The 7360-nt window shown below is 49.8% G+C and overlaps 1 pseudogene; it reads left to right on the top strand.

The window, feature by feature from the left end:
- The first annotated feature begins 713 nt into the window (after positions 1-713).
- On the top strand, positions 714-1436 carry LOC105002767 (annotated as a pseudogene).
- Positions 1437-7360: the final 5924 nt, after the last annotated feature.

Raw genomic sequence — 7360 nt, 5'->3', positions numbered from 1 at the left:
ATGCTGAGGGATGTTCTACGAAATAGCTGATAGCTTCTCTCAAATTTGTCCAGGTAATGAAAGGTAGAGAAAGATGGAAAAATCAGTCACAGACTGGAGGAGACACATGATGACTATAAATAAACACATGCGATGACCGAAAGCAAGCTAGGATCCTGGATTGGATCCTAAAAAGGAAAAGTGGACTCAGTGGGTAAAACTGGGGAAATCTGAATGAAGTCTGTAGTTTCATTAATAGTAACACTATTTCTTGGAGAAGGCAGTGGCACCCCACTCCAGTACTCTTACCTGGGAGGAGCCTGGTAGGCTGCAGTCCATGGGGTCGCTAAGAGTCGGACACGACGGAGCGACTTCACTTTCACTTTTCACTTTCATGCATTGGAGAAAGAAATGGCAACCCACTCCAGTGTTATTGCCTGGAGAATCCCAGGGACGGGGGAGCCTGGTGAGCTGCCGTCTATGGGGTCACACAGAGTCGGACACGACTGAAGCAACTTAGCAGCAGCAGCAGCAACACTATTTGTTAGGTTTGATAAATGCACTGTGGGCACATTAGATGTTCACACGAGACTGAACGGGAACACACAGGAAATTTGTATTATCTTTCCAAATCTTGGGTAAATCTAAAACCATTTCCAAATTAAAAGTTTTAAAAATAAACCCCCCTTGGGACTTCCCTGGTGGTCCAGTGGTTAAGAATCCGCCTTCTTTCAGAAATCAAGAAAAGCCATGAAATGGAAAAGAAATCCCTTGAGGATCTGCTTTACGAGAAGCAGGAATCACTGGAGAAACAAAATCAATGATCTGAAGAGTGAAAATGATGCTTTAAATGAAAAGTTGAAATCAGAAGAACAGAAAAGAATATCAAGAGAGAAAGCAAATTTAAGGAAAAAACCCTCAGATCATGTATCTGGAGCAAGAGTGAGAAAGCCTGAAAGCTGTGTTGGAGATCAAGAATGAGAGCCTGCACCAACGGGACGTCAAGTGAATGAAGATGGAGAAACTGGTGGACGATAACAAGCACTGGTGGACAAACTGAAGCAACTCCAGCAGGAGCATGAAGAATTTACAGCTCAGATGGACAAGCACGTGGCGGTTTCCAGGCAACTCTCCATGGAGCAGGCGGTCCTGCAGGAGTCGCTGGAGAAGGAGTGCAAGGGCAATAAGCGCCTCTCCCTGGAGAAGGAGGAGCTGCTCTGGAAGCTCCACAACGGGACCCTCTGCAGCCCCAAGAGGTCCCCCACATCCCCTCCATCCCCTTCCAGTCACCTCGGAACTCAGGCTCCTTCCCCAGCCCCAGCATGTCTCACTCAGATGACCTTCCTGGGAGCCAGAGACAGACCGACGGAGTCTCCGCAGGACTGACCCTTGCCGCAACTGCGCACCACCTGCCTAGAAGTGGGAGGTCACAGCCCCAGCCGGCTCCTTCTACGTGAGACCGGACTCCGGAGGAAGGCTTCCGACCAGGTCCAGAGATGCTATGGGAACAGATCTACACGGACACTGTTGCACAAAGCACTTACAGAACGGGAAAACTTTGGTCACTGCCTTTTACACCTAGGGGTAAAGGGGAAAACTCTCAGGGCCTGTTAAGATAAAGATTTATATAACCTTTGTAACCTTATATAACCTTTGCAATTTATATAACCTTAACCAAAAAAAAAAAAAAAAGAATCCACCTTCCAATGCAGGGGATGCCGACTCAATCTCTGGTCAGGTATCTAAGCTCCTACACGCCGCACAGCAACTAGGCCAGCGTGCACAACTAGAGAGCCCTGGGCTCTGCAGGAAAGTCACCGAAATTGTCCCCTTTCCTGCTGTCTTCCTCTCTGCCTTCCTGTCCCGGCTGTTCTGTTCTTTGTCCCTCGCCAACCCAACCTACCCGTCCTCATCTGTTGATTCCACTTTCCTGTCCCTTCTTCCATAGAGAATGGAGCCCATCTTTGCAGGGAGAGACAAGGCCCCCCACCTTAGGAGGCTGAGCTCACTCCCCAGGATGGCCGGTCAGTCACCGCCTCCACCTGGCTTCGAGGATTGGTTCAGACTTTGATCTTTCACGGGACTTTAATGAGTGAGAGTTGGGGCTGGGACATTCCCTAAAATTACTGGAGGAGAGGAAGACTCTTTCCAATGGGGTTTTTAAGCTAGCAGAGTATAAACCTGGGGCTAGAGAATAGCCCCTCTTCCAAAATGAAACCAACCACAAGTGAGGCGGGTGAGCCATGGAGAGAGAACTGCTGACTTGGTTTGAGCCCCTGGGATCAGCCATGTCTTAGGCTAGTGCCATCATCAGACTAGTACCATCATCAGAGTTTTTTAGCTCTGTAAGTCAATATTGTGGGCTTCCCTGGGTGGCTCACATGGTAAAGAACCCACCTGCAATACAGGAGACCTGGGTTCGATCCTTGGGTCAGGAAGATCTCTTGGAGAAGGGAATAGCTACCCACTCCAGTATTCTTCCCTAGAGAATTCCATGGACAGAGGAGCCTGGTTTGGGTTAAACTAGTTAGAATGGAGTTTCTGTTGCTCACAACCTCCAATGCTAAGCCTTCCCTGGGGGCAAACTCTGCAAGCCTCTCCTCCCTTCCCCAGAGGCTCACACTCCCCTCCCCCATACCCTGGGACCTACGTGCCTGAAGCCAGAGGGATGAGATGGTTCCACCAGCCCTCTGGGGTGCTGACCTAACACTGGAGTTTGGGTTGCCCCAGCAGCAGTCTCTGAGATAAGGATGCGAGTGCCAGGAGGTGATCTGGGAGGTGGTCCCTGGAAGCTCAGGTAGGGGAGTGAGGGAAAGAAAGAGGGAAAGGTGTGTTCCCAAGATCATCGCCATGGGCAACTGGAGTTGAGTCCTGGTGAGGACCTCTAGGGAGGGTGCAGACCACTGCTCAGAGTTGCCCATCTAAGGACCAAACAAGCTGGGGATTTGTACACCAAATCTCACCCATCCTACATTGAGGTCTGCTCCTAAAGACATTAGTTAATTAATTACCATTTCCAGACTGCCCCACACACAGGGCTAGCACATGCCCATACAAAGTAGGAGATGCTTCCAGGAAGAATCCATTGGCATCCTCGGAAGGTGAGTGCTGTGGTGGGGTGGGGTGGGCGGGCGGGGGTGTGTGCGGGACACGGCAGTGGATGCTGCATCCACAGCCAGCATCAAGGAAGCTGGGCTCCTGGGCTCCTGCTGTTTTCCAGCCTCTGAGGAATCCCTCTGACCTGTCTCCTCAAGTCCCAGGCCATGTGCCTCTGCCTTCTCATCAACACCCCAGACCCCCACGCCTTTGGGACCACACCTGTGGACAAGGGCACACTGCGCCCACACAGGGCTCCCTGTCCCAGGAGCGCTGGCCCTGCCGCAGCTGGAAGCTCTGGTTCTGGGGTGGCTCCTCCAGGGGTGACTGATGGAGCACCTGACATTGTTCAGCTCTCTGACCCCATAACCTCTTATCCTCAGTCGAACCCTTCTGACCTCAACTCCTTTCCCTTCTTCCACAGGCTCCTCCCTCATCAAAGCACCTCATCCCAACACCCCTGCAGTTCCCAAAACCATACCTCCTCCGTGACAGCTTCCCAGCCTTGTCCTCCCTGGAGAAAATTCAACAGGAGCGAGTGGAAATTCAGCGGGAAAGGATGGCTTAACAGATGGTGCTAGCCCAAGTGAGTATCTTTCTGGATGAAAATAATGTCGTATCCCTACCTCAGACTCTTAAGTTCTATTGGCAAAAGTAAGTTCCAGCTGGAATAAATGTTTACACCCAAAAAAGTAAAACAAGAAAAATGATTTAATTTAGGAGAGGAGAAAATATGAAGTCTGTATTGGCGAATCTTTTTTCATAGAGATAGGAAATTCAAAGCATACAAAAGAAAATAAAGACATCTTGGCAAAAACAAATTGAATTCTTGAATAGCAAAATATATAATAAATTAAGGAAACAAACTGTGGAGTGGGAAAATATTTACATTTGAGAGAGAAAGTGTTAGTAGCTGTCCTAGATAAAGAGCTCTCACAAACTGGGGCTTCCCTGGCGGCTCAGTGGTGAAGAATCTGCCTGTCAGCGCAGGAGACTCAGGTTCGATCCCTGATCCGGGAAGATCCCACATGCCTCAGGGCAACTAAGCCCGTGTGACACAACTTCTGAGCCTCAGCTAGAGAGTAGTCACCACTCCCTGCAATTAGAGAAAGCCTGCACAGCAACAGAATCCCAGCACAGCCAAAAATAAATAAAATTACACACACAAAAAAAGGAATTCTCACAAATTGATAATAGGAAGACAAAGGGAAAGCGTGAGAAGGATAGGGACATAAATTCAACATAAATTCACTACATGTCAAATCTAAATGGCCAATTAACATACGAAGGCCAAAAAAAAAAAGGAGCAAGTAGAAGAGGCATCTGGGAGACAAGGGGACTTGATCTGAAGCCAGCTATTGATTTCAACCAGAAACTGCACAACACAGAACCTAAAAGCCAGGATGGTGCCAACACACGGACCCGGCTTCAAACTCCAGCTCACCTGTGGTGAGGTGCAGCGAGATGCTGTTTGTATTCATAATACACTCTGCATAGTGACTGGGAGGCAGAAACTCTATCCATACTAACTCTGCACATGACAACATCATTGCCAAGGTCTCGGAAGATGGAGAAAGCACCTTTCTGGATGGTTGCAGTGAATTCCCAGCCCAAAACCACCTGCTGTGAACGCGTTGTATTATGGGTTGGATTGTGTCCCCCATAAAGATATACTGAAGTCAACTCCCAACACCTGAAAACATGACCTGATGTGAAACCAGGGTCCTTTCAGATGTGATTGGTTAAGATGAGGTCACACTGGGCTAGGATGAGATCCTAATCCAATCCAGCTGGCTTTTCCTTTTCCTTTTTTGAACTGCTCCAGGTCTTAGTTGCAACAGGCAGGATCTTCTTATCTTAGTTGCAACACCTAAACTCTTAGTTGTAGCATGTGGGATCTGGTTCCCTGACCAGGGGTCAAACCCAGGCTCCCTGCCTTGGGAGAGTGGAGTCTTAGACACTGGACCAGGAAGTCCCCGGCATTCTTCTAAGAAGGAAAGAGACACAGAGACAGCCCACAGAGGGAAGATGGTCACGTAAACACAGAGGAAGAGATGCATGATTCTGCCATGAGGCAGCATCCACCAGAAGCTACCAGAGACCAGGACGGAGCCTCCCCTACAGGCATCAGAGGGAGCCAGACCCTGCTGATACCATGGCTACAGGCTTCTGGCCTCCAGAATTCTGAGACAACAGAGGTCTGTTGTTTGAAACCACCCTGTTTATAGCACCTATCACAGCAGCCCTGAGAAACTAAGACAGATTGTAATTGACTTTTCATGTTGAAGTTTGCAAATAAAAGTCAGTTCAATCACAATGCTATGAACAGTGTCCCAGTCCCCTTCTGGGGAAGGGGTTCCTAGAAATAGAGGAAGTTGATGGGGGTAACATGTGAAATCAAGCCTGAATATTCACTGGAAAGATTGAAGCTGAAGCTCCAACATTTTGGCCACCTGATGTGAAGAGCTGACTCACTGGAAAAGACCCTGGTGCTGGGAAAGATTGAAGGCAGGAGGAGAAGGGGGCGACAGAGGATGAGATGGTTGGATGGCATCACCGACTCAATGGACATGAGTTTGAGCAAGCTCCGGGAGACGGTGAAGTTGGGAAGCCTGGTGTGCTGCAGTCCATGGGGTCACGAAGAGTCAGTCATGACTTAGTGACTGAACAACAACATGTGAAAAGATGCTGGGATGAGGGTTCCCTGGTCAAGCAGTCAGGGAAACACTGGCCTAAACATTCGGAGGACTTCTCGATTGCAGGATTCTATGAGGCTCTTCCCACATGAACATTCTTCATGATTACCCCAGAGTGGACACAGGAGTGGGCTTATGTATGTGACCTCAGAACTCTCTTCCCAGAGCTGTTGGCGGGACTCATTTGTACAGAGTGGAGTTTGGAAAAGTCTCCAAGAGACAATACAGAGGTGAAGGAGGAAAGGACCTTCCCCTTGGAGTTCCAGCCCCACTGTTTCCCTGTGTGGGTAATCTCAGGGTGGCCTCAAAGCTCAAGGTGTGGGGGCTGTGGCATCTACAGACCTGTAGCCATGAGCACTGCTTCCAGTCTCATTTCTGACCCTAATTCCTGCATCTCCTGCCTCAGCCCCTCTTCACCTCCCCACATTCTCACACCCACCTTATATTTTCTGTCCTCCTTGCTAAGTAGTCTCTTGGTTTTAACCAGACAATTTTCTTACTGTCCATCCCACCCTACCCATCAGCAGGCATTTAACCTCGCCTAATATCTTCAGTTTGATGGGGGAATGATGTGGCTCCTTAAAAAAGAAGCTGGATTTCCAAACGCTGAGTCATTCGCCCCAGGGAGCACGCCTGAGGGAGAAGTAGGTCAGCCTGGGGCGAGCCTCGCTGCCCACCCCCAGGAGGAGAAGCACCGCCAGAATAAGGCCAGCTCGTGGGCCGGGAGGGCCAGGGCTGTTCTGAGAGCTTCATGCGGGCTCCCTCGTTTACACTGCAAACCTCTCAATCTTTCATATGAAATCAAGGCACAGGGAGATGAGAAGGAATGGAAACCCAGTAACCAGGCTGCCCTGCTGACAAGACACTGAGCAAGAGACTCAAGTTACTATTCATTCACTCATTTATTCATTCATCAAACAGCTGAGAGCTGGCCCACCCCTGAAGATGCTTGCATTGGTGGAGGAGTTGAACAAACAGAACCCTACTTATGACAATGGGTGTCAACATGTCCTGGGAGGAAGCCCAGGATGCCATGGGACCACCTGGAGGGGCATCCAGCCTGGACTTTGGGGGTAGTCAGGGAGAGCTCCCTGGAGGAGACGGTCACTGAGCCAAATCTTGAGAAAAAGTCAGAGGTGGCCAAGTGGAAGGGTGTTCCAGCTCAAGGAAGCACATGTATGGGGGGTTAGAGACCAGGAGACAACCAGAGCCTTTGGGGGCACTTGGGCAGAAGGAGGGGCAGCATGAGACTAAAGCCAATTAGAGTCAAGAAAGCTCTCTGACCCACAGCCACACCTCAAGTTGGAAAGTCTGGATTGGTGCCCTGACTCTATTTCTAGCTGTCAGCTTGGGCAAGTTAAAGAGCCTTTCTGGGCTTCGGCTTCCACATCTGGAACTTGCAGAATGGAGCAGTACCTTCCACAGACAGCTGCTAGGAGGGAGAAAGAAGCTACCAAGCGTCAAGCGCTTGGCCTGGACAGAGGAAGCCCGGCCCAGTGGTGTCATCACCATCAGCTGGCGGGAGTCAGCCCCACCGCTGACAAAGCACTAGGTTATCAGCCCTGCAGACAGGGTCCACCAGAGCACAG

Source organism: Bison bison, unplaced genomic scaffold (assembly GCF_000754665.1).
Source record: "Bison bison bison isolate TAMUID 2011002044 unplaced genomic scaffold, Bison_UMD1.0 scf7180017864456, whole genome shotgun sequence".
Taxonomy (NCBI): domain Eukaryota; kingdom Metazoa; phylum Chordata; class Mammalia; order Artiodactyla; family Bovidae; genus Bison; species Bison bison.
Note: the sequence above shows the minus strand (reverse complement) of the source record. Positions and strands in the feature narration are given on the sequence as shown.